Source organism: Drosophila subpulchrella, unplaced genomic scaffold (genome assembly GCF_014743375.2).
Source record: "Drosophila subpulchrella strain 33 F10 #4 breed RU33 unplaced genomic scaffold, RU_Dsub_v1.1 Primary Assembly Seq370, whole genome shotgun sequence".
NCBI lineage: Eukaryota > Metazoa > Arthropoda > Insecta > Diptera > Drosophilidae > Drosophila > Drosophila subpulchrella.
The window spans coordinates 182,750-200,184 of NW_023665591.1; positions in this window are offsets into that span (position 1 = coordinate 182,750).

The following is a 17,435-nucleotide window of genomic DNA, read 5'->3' on the forward strand; positions in this document are numbered from 1 at the left end:
CTTACATAACAAACACGTGCGAGTCATCACTGCCTACTGCAGATCGGTCTGAGTTTAGGGTCAGCCTAGCGCACCCTCGGTGGCGCTTTCAACTCATCCACGTGCGAGTCATCACTGCCTACTGCAGATCGGTCCGAGGTCAGGTTCAGCCTAGCACACCCCTCGGTGGCGCTTTCAACCCATCCACGTGCGATTTATAACCTACAGCGAGTTTCTTTCTAAATCGGCACCTCCAGGAAATGTTCACCCTTGGTCGGACTGGACCTAATGGGTTCTAAGTTCGAAAAACTCATGATTACCACCTAGCTTAATATTTACATACCATCGCCTTAAGCAAGCCGGCAACTAGCCGCGCTTAATTTCCCCTTTTGGTCTAAGTCTAAAACGTCTATGGAGACTCCATTCGGATAATTGATCCGCAATCATTATGCTAATTTAAGTAATATTAATTCATTTAGAATCTTAGAACTAAAAAAATAATGCTTAAGTACCCCCCTCAAATCCAGCTAGTTCAGTGGGCCCAGTGAAAAGTAGCTAGGAAAATTTATAACAGTAACAATGTGCTTCTAGAGAGATTCAATTGTAATGAACTACCATATTGTGAAACCTCAGATCGGACATGGAAGGTTAATAAAATTTAATCTCTCAAAAGTACATCATGCCACAAATGTATCACAACCAATAGTCGGAATGGGAATTCCTTTGGGGCAATACGATTAGACTCCAATATTGTCATGGTCGGGAGGGTTTGGAGGAGAATGTGAAAGCGACATCTAATTCACATACTGATCGGCTTGTTCTACCTAACAATCTTTAGAGACCCACCCTTTTGTTATACCCGTTACTCGTAGAGTAAAAGGGTATACTAGATTCGTCGGAAAGTATGTAACAGGCATAAGGAAGCGTTTCCGACCCCATAAAGTATATATATTCTTGATCAGGATCACTAGCCGAGTCGATCTAGCCATGTCCGTCTGTCCGTCTGTCTGTCCGTCCGGATGAACGCTGAGATCTTGGAAACTATGAGAGGTAGGCTATTACGATATGGCGTGCAGATTCCAGAGCTTCTTACGCAGCACAAGTTTGTTTCAGCAGAGTGCCACGCCCACTCGAACGCCCACAAACCGCCCAAAACTGTGGCTCCTACAGTTTTGATGCTAGGATAAAAATGTTAACTGAAATGTATTGTTCTCATCAATACCTATCGATTGACCCAAAAAAGTTTGCCACGCCCACTTTGACGCCCACAAACCGCCCACAAACTTCGAAAAATCTTAAATATGAACGTGAATATCTCGGAAACTATCAAACTATCATTGAGACTTAAGATTTAGATTCCGTAGCCTTGAGCGCAGCGCAAGTTTGTTTCCCGAATATGGAACGCCCACTCTAACGCCCACAAACCGCCTAAACTTATAGAGCCCACAATTTTCATGCTAGATAAATAATTTTAACTGAAATGTATTGTTCTCATCAAAACCTATCGATGAACTCAAAAAAAAGTTTGCCACGCCCACTTTTACGCCCACAAACTTCGAAAAATCGTAGATATGATCGCGAATATCTCGGAAACTATCAAAGATAGAGGATTGGGATTTCAGATTTAGATTCCGTAGTCTTGTGCGCAGCGCAAGTTTGTTACCCGAATATGCCACGCCCACAATCCGCCCAAGCCTGTGGCGCCCGCAATTTTCATGCTAGATAAAAAATTTTAACTGAAATGTATTGGTCTCGTCAATACCTATCGATTGATTCAAAAATTTGCGACGCCTACTTTAAAGCCCATTGGTTCCATTATCCTTTGGTTCCTTTAGCTGAGTAACGGGTATCTGATAGTCGATGTACTCGACTATAGCGTTCTTTCTTGTTTTTGTTTGTTTTTCTAACATCAAAACTGTGGGCGTGGCCTATTGCTGAAATATACTTGCGCTACGTAATAATCTCTAGAATCTGTACGCCTAATCCGAACTTGAAAGCTTTTGTAGTTTCCGAGATCACAGCGTTCATACGAGTGGACAGACAGACGGAAATGGCTAGATCGACTCGGCTAGGGATCCTGATCAAGAATATATATACTCTATGAGGTCAGAAATGCTTCCTTCTACCTGTTACATACTTTCCGACGATTCTGTATTCCCTTCTACTCTACGAGTAACAGGTATTATAAGAACACTGATACTGATATCAAGATATGCCTTTATACCTGTCTGGGGAAATGAGATTCGTTTAAACACAAATTCTTTATAATACCCACCTAAATCGTTCAAAAGATTAAACACATTTCCTTCAAAGAGAAAAATATTCTAAAATTACAAACTACTTTGGTATTCTCAAATTGATATTGCATTCCTATGTTGAAGCATAAACAAATGTTAAATAAATAGTTTCACGGCCTTCCCTCACCAATGTTAAAAAAAAGTTCCACGGCTTTCCCTCATACCTGTCACCTACATTAATTTTTATAACTTATAAGTTATTGATCTATGTTAATATGGGGACCAATAAAATAATGACAAGTAGCTCCAGCAGCAAAAACGGCTTGACATAGAAACCAATAAAACAAGGAAGAACGCTATAGTCGAGTACCTCGACTATCAGATACCCGTTACTCAGCTAAAGGGACCAAAAGGTAATGGAGATATGCAAGCAGCAAAGCGAGATTGAAATGCGCCACCTATCGGCGGTAGACAGATTTAAGCGTTATGGGCGTTAGAGTGGGCATGGCTAAATTTTTTGGGTCAATCGATAGGTATTGACGAGACCAATACAGTTCAGTTAAAATTTTGTATCTAGCATGAAAATTGAGGGCGCCACAGGCTTGGCCGGTTTGTGGGCGTTAGAGTGGGCGTGGCATGTTCGCGTAACAAACTTGCGCTGCGCACAAGGCTACGGAATCTAAATCTGGGATCCCAATTCTCTATCCTTGATAGTTTCCGAGATATCCACGTTCATATTTACGATTTTTTGAAGTTTGTGGGCGGTTTGTGGGCGTAAAAGTGGGCGTGGCACTCTACTGAAACGAACTTGCGCTGCGTAAGAAACTCAGGAATCTGCACGATAAATCTCAAAGCCTAGCTCTCATAGTTTCCGAGATCTCAGCGTTCATCCGGACAGACAGGCTAGATCGACTCGGCTAGTGATCCTGATCAAGAATATATATATAACGCTTCCTTCTGCCTGTTACATACTTTCCGACGAATCTAGTATACCCTTTTACTCTACGAGTAACGGGTATAAAAACAATACGATCGGGCTGTGTTTTGGCCATATTCCCTCCCCTTCACACATTCGTGTGCCAAAAAAAATACGTTCCCCTATTGTCAAGGTTGTCCGTAAAAAGTTATGTCATTGTTCTTGACCTACTCCACTTCTCGCGTGAGCACACCTCCTTAATGAAGCTCTAGCACACCATGGTCTCGAATTCTTTTTCACATTACAATTTTATTAAATAATATTTATATCGGCGAGTGCCGTGGATGAATAACATAATATTGGCTAATTCATATGAAAACATAAAAGGAAGTTAACTTCGGCAAGCCGAAGCTTGTATACCCTTGCAGCTATAACTATAAAATTTAAAAACACAAAAAATGATATTCCCAATAGTATAAGATAATATGTCAAAAAACACCGAAGCTATAATTTGTTTCATATTATTTTCCTACCAATTTTACGATTGTTCCTATGGCAGCAATATGATATAGTCGTCCAATTTTGATAAAGTTAATTTCAAAATTCAGAACTAATTAAAAAATGTTATTTCCAATAATATTTGTTTCATATTATTTTCCCAACAATTTTTCGATCGTTCCTATGGCAGCTATATGATATAGTCGTCCGATTTTGATAAAATTAAATTCGAAATTCAGAACTAATTAAAAAATGTTATTTCCAAGCGTAGGAGGTTATATGTTGAAAAACACCGAAGCTATAATTTGTTTCATATTATTTTTCCACCAATTTTCCGATCGTTCCTATGGCAGCTATATGATATAGTCGTTAGATTTCGATAAAATTTAATTCGAAATTCAAAACTAATTAAAAAATGTTATTTACAAGCTTTGGAGGGTATATGCTAAAAAACACCAAAGATGTAATTTTTTTAAATTTTTTTTTCCGATTATTCCTATGGGAGCTATAAGATATAGTTGTCCGATCCGGCTGGTTCCGACTTATATACTACCTGCAAAAAATATAAGACTTTTGGAAAAGTTTCAGCCCGATAGCTTTAAAACAAAGAGACTAGTTTGCGTAGAAACGGACGGACAGACGGACATGGCTAGATCGACTCGTCTTGTCATGCTGATCAAAAATATATATACTTTATGGGGTCGGAAACGTCTCCTTCACTGCGTTGCAAACTTCTGACTGAAATCAATATACCCTCTGCAAGGGTATAATAAATTAATTGACAATATTTGGTTAGCGGAGAGTATCGAATTTACCACCTATGAAGGTGCACACATCAGCAAAATGCTGACTATTCACGACTACAAAACGTCGCTCAGAGAGTTCTTGCAATTGTACATACAACAACAAGGCTGATACTCGCCGCTGAAAAAGTTTATAGTAGTCTATAAAACTGTAGGATACTGCACGGATATTTATATGTATATGTATGTTTATAAGAAAGGAACCGTGTTCCTACAAACTTACCCCCTCTTTAAATCCTGGGCGATGAGATCTCGACGCTCCGGATCCTGGGCTTTGGAAAGTATTATATTGGATATATATATATAGATAAATATACGTGCACCAAAATACGGCTGTTCTTAAGTATACCAATTCACTTAAACACAAAATATATAGTTATATAATGCCAGAGGCATGCGACTTCTTCAACGGCTGTTTATCACGATTCGCACTTTGTCTATCGATTCGGTTGGTTTAAATGTATTTCAGTGCATGTTTGAATGCTTCCAATGTTTTTTGTTGATTTTCACTTGTTCTCCAATTGTATTACTTGAGGATATTGGACTTTGGTTATGCATGAGTTCACTTTAGCTTTGGTTGGCTCGATTAACACATTTATATTGCACCACTACTTTCTCCGAAGTACGTTATTGGTCACCACTCTTTCGAACGGATGGCTCCCACAGCTAAACAATTTTCAGTAGCGTGGGGATCACGGGTACAGCGGCTACAAACATCACAGTGTAGCGGCGCTGGTCCAACACATAAGGATCTTTCGAGCAGCGATTTGAGTCCTCCTGAAGGACTGTTGGATATGGTGGCTGGTCCTGGTGGTAAAAGACTCCGTGGACGACTACCCCAGGGAAAGTCGTCTTCCCTCGGAGCTGCCGGCTTCCGTCAGCAAGACACACAAATGGATTCTCTCCCTTTCTCTATTTGTCTAAGGGTTTTATACCAGACTAGAGCTTTTACTTGGCTGCCTGTATGGATCGGACAAACTAGGTGTTCCCACCGACGATTACTGTTTCCCGATGGCAGCATCAACAACAACATTGTCCATCTCTCCTCAACTTGGATAGATATACTCTGTTAGCGGCGACATTGCCATCTCTCTTAAGAACTAGTTGCTCTTTACTAAAAGTATCTAGCAAACTTCAGGAATGCATCAATCCTAGTCTGCATGATAAAATTCGTATTAAAAACACTGCATTACTGAAGGCGATCTGCGGGCCTACAACATTGGGAACGCAAGAACAAATACTTCCTAGGGCATTGGACTATGATGCCTTAAATGCGAATCCGGAGATTGTTAATCGTGCTATTGTGAGTACGGCCCCACTAAAAATTTATTTTCAAAGCATCTCCGGAATGCGGACAAAGGCGGAGCAAGTATACCTTGCCACATCCCAATGCGAGTTTGATGTTATAGTTTTAGTTGAAACTTGGCTCAACATAAACTTTTACTCAAATGAATTCTTCGACTCCAATTTGTACCATGTGTTCCGCAAAGACAGAGATAGCACGAAAACTCACTGTGCTAGAGGGGGCGGTGTAATTGTTGCTGTTCGCTGCAATTTGCGCTGCTTATCAATTGGGCTTCTCGTTGAAGATACTCTTCTTGATCAAGTTGCGGTGTCGATAATTGGAGAATCGGAAACGCTGCAAATTGTGGTGTCATACATACCACCGAATGGTTCATATAAACTTTACAAGGCTCATCTGGAAAACATTACCGATATCTACAATAATCTGCAGAACCATCAACATATCTGTGTGATTGGAGACTTTAATCTATCATCCCTCGTTTGGTCTCAGGATCCGGAGCATCACTCTTCACTGCCAAGCAACATACACGAGATTCTTTTCCTCGATGATATTTTCAGTATGGGCTTAATACAAGTCAATAATATATTCAATAACTTACATAAAATTTTAGATTAAGTATTCGTTAGCGCTGATATTAACTTTTCTTTAGTCCAATGTAATTCACGTATAAGCAATTGTGATATCCATCATAGACTATTGCTACTAGGTATAAACTTTTACAGTTTTGCGCCTTCAGCTGAATATTCACCTAGATTTATTTTCAATGAAACCAGCCTTTATGCCATTAGAAATGAGATCTCTGCCATTAACTGGGAGTCAGTTTTATTACAAGTCAGTTTGGAGTCGTGTTATGACACTTTTTTAGTTGTTACTTTAAACATCATTAAGAACAATCAGTCTCGATCATGCTTTCGTGGAGTGCAGACGCGTTTTTGCAATGCTGCGAAATTCTTTGTGAAGATTCTATGGACAAGTCCACCTTCGTGGCAAATCAACTTGTTTTTGTAAATCCGGCAGCTAAAGCTGCAGTGACAGTGCTCAGACTCTCCGTTAGCTCTGGTTAATCGCGAAAACAAGTGAAACAGAGATCAAAAGGCAACAGTTGCAATTTGTTGATCTGGCAAATCACCGCTATTTCGAATTCAAATTCGAACTCCAATTTAATCATAAACTTAATAAAATAAAATTAAAACAAGAAAGGAAGTTAGCTTCGGCAAGCCGAAGCTTATATACCCTTGCAGCTATAATTATTAAATTTAAAAACACAAAAAATGATATTCCCAATAGTATAAGATAATATGTCAAAAAACACCGAAGCTATAATTTGTTTCATATTATTTTCCTACCAATTTTCCGATCGTTCCTATGGCAGCTATATGATATAGTCGTCCGATTTTGATAAAATTAAATTCGAAACTCAGAACTAATTAAAAAATGTTATTTCCAAGCGTAGGAGGTTATATGTTAAAAAACACCGAAGCTATAATTTGTTTCATATTATTTTCCTACCAATTTTGCGATCGTTCCTATGGCAGCTATATGACATAGTCGTCCGATTTTGATAAAATTTAATTCGAAATTCAGAACTAATTAAAAAATGTTATTTCCAAGCGTTGGAGGTTATATGTTGAAAAACACCGAAGCTAAAATTTTTTTCATATTATTTTTCCACAAATTTTCCGATCGTTCCTATGGCAGCTATATGATATAGTCGTCCGATTTCGATAAAATTTAATTCAAAATTCAAAATTATTTAAAAATTGTTATTTCCAAGCTTAGGAGTTTTTATGCTAAAAAACACCAAAGATATAATTTTTTTTAATTTTTTTGTCCGATTATTCCTATGGGAGCTATAAGATATAGTTGTCCGATCCGGCTGGTTCCGACTTATATACTACCTGCAAAAGATATAAGACTTTTGGGAAAGTTTCAGCCCGATAGCTTTAAAACTGAGAGACTAGTTTGCGTAGAAACGGACGGACAGACGGACAGACGGACAGACGGACAGACGGACAGACGGACATGGCTAGATCGACTCGTCTAGTCATGCTGATCAAGAATATATATACTTTATGGGGTCGGAAACGTTTCCTTCACTGCGTTGCAAACTTCTGACTGAAATCAATATACCCTCTGCAAGGGTATAAAAAATACAGGCATCCGTTCCCCGTACTGAACCCGGTGCCTCCCGGCTGCAAGGTGCTCACCTTGCCCACTAGGCTACGACTGCTTTCGTGGAACCTACTCTAAGTGGGTTTGTCTACTGGAAGTCGGTAAAGCAGTACAAAGCAGTGCACAGCTTCCAATATGCCTACAATGTCGGACTCCGAATCCGAATTCGGCATCCATTCAAATGTGGTTAAAGCGCAACAGACTATGACTAATGCTCTAAATTCCTCATTACAAAAATTTAGCAGCATTTATAAAGCCAGTTCCATCAACGCCCAGCCTTTACCATCTCATGACATTGAACCCGAGCTAGAAGCCATAGCCGGCGACGATGAAGACTGGTGGACCCCAAGGAACAACAAACGCCGTCCAGAATCCAGGTCTCCCAATTCTGCTAATAAAGTGCAGAGAAATTCCACTAGTCCCAAAACAACTGAATCCGCCAACCGATTTGCTGAGCTTTCTGACATGGACACAACCGAAGAATATTTACAATCTTACCAAACAGTCAGCCAGTTGGTTAACAACCCTGATCAGGCCAGTACCAGCACAGGCTTAAGCCACGGCAGCTCCGGCAACAACAACAACGTCGAACGCAACAGAAGTCAATCCAACAACAACAGTATCGACAATGCTACTAACAAACACCCACCCAATCACAAGCCACCGCCGATTGTAATCAATAACTGCAAGAATCTGAACGGGCTTATTCGATCCATAGATAAAATCGTACATCCGTCTAAATACTCTGTAAAATGTCATTCGAACAATTCCGTATCGATTCTTTCTGCAGATTCAGACGCGTATAGAGCAATCAGTAAATATTTGAATGCAAAAAAGGTCCCGTTCCACTCCTGGCAGCTTAAAGAGGACAGATCTTATCGCGTGGTTATCCGAGGTGTTCATCAGTCCATTCCGGACGAACACATCAAAGAAAGCCTTACCTTGCTTGGCCATAATGTTCGTTTTATCAATAGACCAAAAAGCCGTTTCGACAAAACAAAGTTCGTCATCCTAGTGTTTGTTGAACTAGAGCCATCTCCAACCAACAAGGAAATCCACGAAGTTAAGACTCTATGTCGCCAGCGTGTCCAAGTGGAATTACCATACAAAAAGGATGATGTCGTACAATGCCATCGTTGCCAGGACTTCCACCATACAAAAAACAATTGCTTTCTGGATCATAACTGTGTGAGATGAGGTCAGAAACATGCTGTAGAGGCCTGCGAACGTGATATTCATCCTGTTAAATGTGTTAATTGTGGTAAAAATCACACCGCAAACTACAAGGGCTGTGTTGTCTACCAGCAAACAGTAAGACGCCGAAAAATCTTTCATCCCAGGTTAACGCTCTTCCCCAAAAAGCCTCCACAAAAAGGACGACTGTTCGATCCGATGTCGTGGGAGCTCTGTCGTACGCAAATGTTACCAATGGTCATTCTCGTCACCAAAACCAACAGGGTGGCCGATCCCAGTTGCAGCAACCTGCGAACCTGCACCAGAACCAATTCCCTCCACTGGGAACCAGCAATAGGAGGCCTAACCAGCAACATAAACCAAATGACCCCACTCGGTTACGGACACAAACCATGCAGACGACAGACCAACAACAATACCCAGAGACCCGCCATCAGCAGCAGCAGTCCTTCCAGCAACAACATCAACGAAATCGCGAGCAATTCCAAAACGATCAGCAATGGAAACGACAAGAGCAAATGTACCTACGATCTGAAGAACAACTGTCTGACCTTGTTGCTCGGTTTGACAAAATGCTTCAGATGATGATGTCAATGATGTCCCTTATCACCAACCTTTTACCCCAAATAGCGCCAGGATCTGCTCAAGCAGCCGCTGGTCTCCACTCTGCCTTTACAGCCCAACCATGAGTCAAATTGGACTCAAAATCGGTGTGTGGAACGCCGACGGCTTGACCAACAAGTCACTCGAGATGGAGCTTTTTGTAAAGCAACATCATATCGACGTTATGTTGGTCAGCGAAACCCGTTTCTGTTCCAGATCGTACTACCAGCTAAGGGGATATGACGTACATCTCTCAAACCATCCTGCTGATCGCCATCGCGGAGGATCCGCAATTATCATAAAATCGTGCCTCAAATACTACCAATTCTTATGTATAGAACACCAAACGGCTCAGTGTGTTGCAATCAAAGTCAAAACTGACCAAGGGGAAATAGTCATTGCGTCTATATATTGTCCTCCAAATTTGCCTCTCACAGCTAACCACTACGAAGAGCTTCTTAGTGAGCTTGGTCCAAATTTTATAATTGCAGGGGACTGGAATGCGCATCATCGTCTCTGGGGATCACATAACTCTACAATTCGGGGCAGAACTCTAGCGGATATTATACTCGCATCTCATATGCAAATTAAACTTCTCACTCGTGATTTAACTACAAAAATTTATTTTTATTTTTTTAAACACTTAATCACTATTACAATTTTTTAATAGGGTAACCATTTTTATTCACTGCTCGTTTACTTTTACTCGATTTTTTCTACTTGTCGACTCGGATCTCAAAAACGGACTGCCTGGCCAAGGGCCGATTATCTAATAAACAAACCTCGGTTTAAGAGAATTGGGGAACTCATTAAGAGTTGGACAAGGGTTGGACTCAAGAGAGTCGGGAAATCGGATGATCAAATTCTCTGCTCGATTGCTAAACGGATTACGCTGCAGTTTTGGGGCTCGCAGGGTGTTGACCGGATGCTTGTGTTTACATTAGCTGGACCCAGCTTAGTTTATGTTAGGAGGACCGCGGCTCAATTGAATCTTAATAATGAACTTCGATTGAAGTGGGGGAGCTAATTGGGATTCTGTGGGAACGCTGAGTAAGGTGTTCCCAGCTAAGAATTGTTTATAAGAAATTGTTTACGACTTGGGTAAGGCGGCTGGGCGCTCGAGCTGGAAGGCGCTCTCAGCTAAGAATTGTATATGAAGAGTTTGTGTATAAATTGGGTAAGGAGGCTGGGATCATGAGCTGGATAACTTGCAGGTTCTTGCTACCGGAGGGCCTACACATTACCCGTACAGCCAACGCATTCCATCAGCCATTGACTTTGCCATTTACAAAGGAATTCGTTCTGATTTACTAAGCATCTCTGAAATTGTTGAACTAAGTTCGGACCACATCCCATTAATAATACACTACAGAGTTTCCGCTTGTATGCTTTCCCGCAAGACCTGCGTCCTGCCCCAGAATGCAAATATCCCACAGTTTCAGGAAGCGATTAACGGTTTAGTTAACCTTAACATGCAGCTGAACACTCCTGATGACATTGACGATGCAACTGAATTGTTTGTGCGAAATATTCACATCGCTGCCGAATCGTCAACCTGTGGCCAAAGACCAAACAGCCCATCTGATCCACTCCATGCCCTTTTAAAACCTGAGGTCCTGGATTTGGTGAGGCTTAAAAGGACGTTGCGTCGCAGATTTATGCGTTCTCGAGACCCTGCTGACAAAAGGGAATATCGTCGTGCTGAGGACGATCTTAAGAAACTGTTGCTCAGAACGAAGAGTGAATACTTTGCTGATATGCTCCGCAATGCTGATCCCACAAAGCCGTATGGATTCAATCTCTGGAGGGCAACAAGGAATATTAAACGACAGCCCCTCGCCGAATTCCAATAAAGCGTGCCGACAACACGTGGTGCAGATCAGACAGCGAAATTTCGATGGCCTTTGCTGAGGAATTGGAAGGGCGCTTTCAGCCATTCAATCTTGCTAGGCCTGAAGACGTGGATAATACCCTAGCATTCCTAAATGCCCCCTCCTCGGCGATCGAACCTATCCCACATGTGAGTCCGGAAGAGGTTTGCCTTCAAATTCGCAAGCTACAACGCAGTAAGGCTCCCGTTTTCGACGGGATCGACAGCAGAATTGCCAAGGCGTTACCTAGGAAAGGTATACTTTTTCTAGTTCTCCTCTTCAACTCCATGCTACGTATCCACCATTTTCCCACACAGTGGAAGTGTGCTGTGATATCGATGATACCCAAGCCAGGAAAACCGGAAAACCTTGGACGAATCGATGGAATATCTCGATAAACGGAAATAAGGACACAGTCTTACCGCAATCAGCCCAGGCTCAGTACTTGGGCTTGATTTTGGACAAACGTCTTACGTGGAGGCAGCACATAACGAAAATGACAGCAACATGTCGCGCTAAACTTCGGAAACTAAATTGGATGCTTAAAGGAACAAGTGAGCTCAGCCTTAGCAACAAGATGTTGCTGTACAGGTCGATAGTGGTTCCTTTATTCACCTATTGCATTCAAATATGGGGTACCGCTTCTGACTCAAATGTCACGAGGGTCCAAAGAATGCAAAACCGGGCGCTACGTACGATTGCGGATGCGCCTTGGTACGTAAGGAACGATGTCCTAGCCTGCGATCTTCACATCCCCACGGTGCGAGAGCAGATAAACATGCACTCAAGCCGTTACAACGACCTTCTACTAGCCCACACCAACCATCTAGCAGCATCACAGGCAAACCCAACTACAACGAGAAGAAGACTGAAGCGTCGGCACCCTGGCGATCTTTAGGCACGAGGACGTCATCGTACCCGTGTCCTAAAACAATAATGTTGAACTGACTCTGTTATAAATTTGTTAAACTTCCTTATTTCTGTTATGTTTCATGTTATTTTTCCTTCGTTACATTCATGCGTTTTATAGCCATTAGGTTGGCTGATCAACGCTTAAATAAATATTAGCAAAAAAAAAAAAGATAGATTTTAACTGCTTGATTTTAACTGAAATGTATTGGTTTTGTCAATACCTATCGATTGATCCAAAAAAAATTTTCCACGCTTATTTTAACGCCCATAACGCTTAAATCTGTCTACCGCCGGTAGGTGGCGCATTTCAATCTCCCTTTGCTTCTTGCATATCTCCATTTCACTTTGGTCCCTTTAGCTGAGTAACGGGTATCTGATAGTCGAGGTACTCGACGTCACAAGGGACAAAGCAGAATAGAAAATAATTGGGGGACTGGTTAAGGAGGCTATATTTAAAAAAAAAATTAAATGCTGTTATGTGCGGGTATGCCTTTAGATTATGAACAGCACATTTTAAAACCACTTCGTCAAAATCTATAACCGAGATGTGGCAAATGTACCTACGATCTGAAGAACAACTGTCTGACCTTGTTGCTCGGTTTGACAAAATGCTTCAGATGATGATATCAATGATGTCCCTTATCACCAACCTTTTACCCCAAATAGCGCCAGGATCTGCTCAAGCAGCCGCTGGTCTCCACTCTGCCTTTACAGCCCAACCATGAGTCAAATTGGACTCAAAATCGGTGTGTGGAACGCCGACGGCTTGACCAACAAGTCACTCGAGATGGAGCTTTTTGTAAAGCAACATCATATCGACGTTATGTTGGTCAGCGAAACCCGTTTCTGTTCCAGATCGTACTACCAGCTAAGGGGATATGACGTACATCTCTCAAACCATCCTGCTGATCGCCATCGCGGAGGATCCGCAATTATCATAAAATCGTGCCTCAAATACTACCAATTCTTATGTATAGAACACCAAACGGCTCAGTGTGTTGCAATCAAAGTCAAAACTGACCAAGGGGAAATAGTCATTGCGTCTATATATTGTCCTCCAAATTTGCCTCTCACAGCTAACCACTACGAAGAGCTTCTTAGTGAGCTTGGTCCAAATTTTATAATTGCAGGGGACTGGAATGCGCATCATCGTCTCTGGGGATCACATAACTCTACAATTCGGGGCAGAACTCTAGCGGATATTATACTCGCATCTCATATGCAAATTAAACTTCTCACTCGTGATTTAATTAAAAAAATTTATTTTTATTTTTTTAAACACTTAATCACTATTACAATTTTTTAATAGGGTAACCATTTTTATTCACTGCTCGTTTACTTTTACTCGATTTTTTCTACTTGTCGACTCGGTTTCGACGGGATCGACAGCAGAATTGCCAAGGCGTTACCTAGGAAAGGTATACTTTTTCTAGTTCTCCTCTTCAACTCCATGCTACGTATCCACCATTTTCCCACACAGTGGAAGTGTGCTGTGATATCGATGATACCCAAGCCAGGAAAACCGGAAAACCTTGGACGAATCGATGGAATATCTCGATAAACGGAAATAAGGACACAGTCTTACCGCAATCAGCCCAGGCTCAGTACTTGGGCTTGATTTTGGACAAACGTCTTACGTGGAGGCAGCACATAACGAAAATGACAGCAACATGTCGCGCTAAACTTCGGAAACTAAATTGGATGCTTAAAGGAACAAGTGAGCTCAGCCTTAGCAACAAGATGTTGCTGTACAGGTCGATAGTGGTTCCTTTATTCACCTATTGCATTCAAATATGGGGTACCGCTTCTGACTCAAATGTCACGAGGGTCCAAAGAATGCAAAACCGGGCGCTACGTACGATTGCGGATGCGCCTTGGTACGTAAGGAACGATGTCCTAGCCTGCGATCTTCACATCCCCACGGTGCGAGAGCAGATAAACATGCACTCAAGCCGTTACAACGACCTTCTACTAGCCCACACCAACCATCTAGCAGCATCACAGGCAAACCCAACTACAACGAGAAGAAGACTGAAGCGTCGGCACCCTGGCGATCTTTAGGCACGAGGACGTCATCGTACCCGTGTCCTAAAACAATAATGTTGAACTGACTCTGTTATAAATTTGTTAAACTTCCTTATTTCTGTTATGTTTCATGTTATTTTTCCTTCGTTACATTCATGCGTTTTATAGCCATTAGGTTGGCTGATCAACGCTTAAATAAATATTAGCAAAAAAAAAAAAGAAAGATTTTAACTGCTTGATTTTAACTGAAATGTATTGGTTTTGTCAGTACCTATCGATTGATCCAAAAAAATTTTGCCACGCTTATTTTAACGCCCATAACGCTTAAATCTGTCTACCGCCGGTAGGTGGCGCATTTCAATCTCCCTTTGCTTCTTGTATATCTCCATTTCACTTTGGTCCCTTTAGCTGAGTAACGGGTATCTGATAGTCGAGGTACTCGACGTCACAAGGGACAAAGCAGAATAGAAAATAATTGGGGGACTGGTTAAGGAGGCTATATTTAAAAAAAAAATTAAATGCTGTTATGTGCGGGTATGCCTTTAGATTATGAACAGCACATTTTAAAACCACTTCGTCAAAATCTATAACCGAGATGTGGCAAATGTACCTACGATCTGAAGAACAACTGTCTGACCTTGTTGCTCGGTTTGACAAAATGCTTCAGATGATGATGTCAATGATGTCCCTTATCACCAACCTTTTACCCCAAATAGCGCCAGGATCTGCTCAAGCAGCCGCTGGTCTCCACTCTGCCTTTACAGCCCAACCATGAGTCAAATTGGACTCAAAATCGGTGTGTGGAACGCCGACGGCTTGACCAACAAGTCACTCGAGATGGAGCTTTTTGTAAAGCAACATCATATCGACGTTATGTTGGTCAGCGAAACCCGTTTCTGTTCCAGATCGTACTACCAGCTAAGGGGATATGACGTACATCTCTCAAACCATCCTGCTGATCGCCATCGCGGAGGATCCGCAATTATCATAAAATCGTGCCTCAAATACTACCAATTCTTATGTATAGAACACCAAACGGCTCAGTGTGTTGCAATCAAAGTCAAAACTGACCAATGGGAAATAGTCATTGCGTCTATATATTGTCCTCCAAATTTGCCTCTCACAGCTAACCACTACGAAGAGCTTCTTAGTGAGCTTGGTCCAAATTTTATAATTGCAGGGGACTGGAATGCGCATCATCGTCTCTGGGGATCACATAACTCTACAATTCGGGGCAGAACTCTAGCGGATATTATACTCGCATCTCATATGCAAATTAAACTTCTCACTCGTGATTTAATTAAAAAAATTTATTTTTATTTTTTTAAACACTTAATCACTATTACAATTTTTTAATAGGGTAACCATTTTTATTCACTGCTCGTTTACTTTTACTCGATTTTTTCTACTTGTCGACTCGGATCTCAAAAACGGACTGCCTGGCCAAGGGCCGATTATCTAATAAACAAACCTCGGTTTAAGAGAATTGGGGAACTCATTAAGAGTTGGACAAGGGTTGGACTCAAGAGAGTCGGGAAATCGGATGATCAAATTCTCTGCTCGATTGCTAAACGGATTACGCTGCAGTTTTGGGGCTCGCCGGGTGTTGACCAGATGCTTGTGTTTACATTAGCTGGACCCAGCTTAGTTTATGTTAGGAGGACCGCGGCTCAATTGAATCTTAATAATGAACTTCGATTGAAGTGGGGGAGCTAATTGGGATTCTGTGGGAACGCTGAGTAAGGTGTTCCCAGCTAAGAATTGTTTATAAGAAATTGTTTACGACTTGGGTAAGGCGGCTGGGCGCTCGAGCTGGAAGACGCTCTCAGCTAAGAATTGTATATGAAGAGTTTGTTTATAAATTGGGTAAGGAGGCTGGGATCATGAGCTGGATAACTTGCAGGTTCTTGCTACCGGAGGGCCTACACATTACCCGTACAGCCAACGCATTCCATCAGCCATTGACTTTGCCATTTACAAAGGAATTCGTTCTGATTTACTAAGCATCTCTGAAATTGTTGAACTAAGTTCGGACCACATCCCATTAATAATACACTACAGAGTTTCCGCTTGTATGCTTTCCCGCAAGACCTGCGTCCTGCCCCAGAATGCAAATATCCCACAGTTTCAGGAAGCGATTAACGGTTTAGTTAACCTTAACATGCAGCTGAACACTCCTGATGACATTGACGATGCAACTGAATTGTTTGTGCGAAATATTCACATCGCTGCCGAATCATCAACCTGTGGCCAAAGACCAATCAGCCCATCTGATCCACCTCATGTCCTTTTAAAACCTGAGGTCCTGGATTTGGTGAGGCTTAAAAGGACGTTGCGTCGCTGATTTATGCGTTCTCGAGACCCTGCTGACAAAAGGGAATATCGTCGTGCTGAGGACGATCTTAAGAAACTGTTGCTCAGAACGAAGAGTGAATACTTTGCTGATATGCTCCGCAATGCTGATCCCACAAAGCCGTATGGATTCAATCTCTGGAGGGCAACAAGGAATATTAAACGACAGCCCCTCGCCGAATTCCAATAAAGCGTGCCGACAACACGTGGTGCAGATCAGACAGCGAAATTTCGATGGCCTTTGCTGAGGAATTGGAAGGGCGCTTTCAGCCATTCAATCTTGCTAGGCCTGAAGACGTGGATAATACCCTAGCATTCCTAAATGCCCCCTCCTCGGCGATCGAACCTATCCCACATGTGAGTCCGGAAGAGGTTTGCCTTCAAATTCGCAAGCTACAACGCAGTAAGGCTCCCGGTTTCGACGGGATCGACAGCAGAATTGCCAAGGCGTTACCTAGGAAGGGTATACTTTTTCTAGTTCTCCTCTTCAACTCCATGCTACGTATCCACCATTTTCCCACACAGTGGAAGTGTGCTGTGATATCGATGATACCCAAGCCAGGAAAA